Source organism: Euprymna scolopes, chromosome 46 (genome assembly GCF_053919585.1).
Source record: "Euprymna scolopes isolate OS-2025 chromosome 46, ASM5391958v1, whole genome shotgun sequence".
In the NCBI taxonomy this organism is placed as follows: domain Eukaryota; kingdom Metazoa; phylum Mollusca; class Cephalopoda; order Sepiida; family Sepiolidae; genus Euprymna; species Euprymna scolopes.
The window spans coordinates 207,985,938-207,986,731 of NC_136527.1; the positions used below are offsets into that span (position 1 = coordinate 207,985,938).

Genomic DNA, 794 nt, shown 5'->3' on the forward strand with positions numbered 1-794 from the left:
CAATTTTCGAGGTGATGGGTGGGATTCAATCAATAGACACACTAATTCTGCGGTAGTTTTCCAGAGGTTTTCATTCATCAATCAATATCGAAAGAAGACACTTTCAGTTCTTGAAGGCGATAGACAGATTAGATTATATCAGAACGTTGCAATTGAAGTGGATGATAAACTGGTCGAGAGAATTGACCGATTTGTGGCGTGTATAGAGACGGGCGATTGGGAAAACAGAAACAAGGACGTCCTTACACACGTCTGAGAAAGCCAAGGACATACAGACAGGAGGTAGCTGGGAATTAAAGTAGTTTTCTGCTTCGAATGAAATGTAGGGTAGAATTTCTGATTTTGATTATATTATCGGGGTGAGCGCGTACGCAGACCCCACACTTAGAAATAGCACATTCGAGTCGTCCAGATTTGAGACGATCGCAAAGGTCAACCCAACCGCAGTGCAATGGAAGGGCCTCACTCTGGGGGAACGACCTTTATGATCACCATTACCCCTACGTAAGGTAAGGGTATTTATTTGCTCCCTCACCGAGCAAATTAGACACAAGGCCGATTTTTAATGTGAGGAGTGAAGGGGAAATGGGGACCAACTCCCCGGGGAGTAGGGGAGCTGGATAGTGACAATTGGTATGAAGGGTTGCCCCTACATTGACCAAGGTCTTATATGTGGGGTTGCTCCCACATATGGTCTTTGCTTGACACTTGTTGCCTAGGCCCCAAAGGGCTCGGGCCTGACTTACGTCAGGTGAGTATGAAGTATTTATTTGCTCCTCCACCGAGCAAATTAG

General features: G+C 45.7%; 1 non-coding gene across 1 annotated transcript; it reads right to left on the minus strand.

Annotated features, from left to right (window-relative positions):
* Window positions 1–354: 354 nt before the first annotated feature.
* LOC145271614 (U1 spliceosomal RNA) lies at window positions 355–517 on the minus strand. The gene has a single exon (XR_013866020.1). It is a non-coding gene; the product is annotated as a U1 spliceosomal RNA (small nuclear RNA).
* Window positions 518–794: the final 277 nt, after the last annotated feature.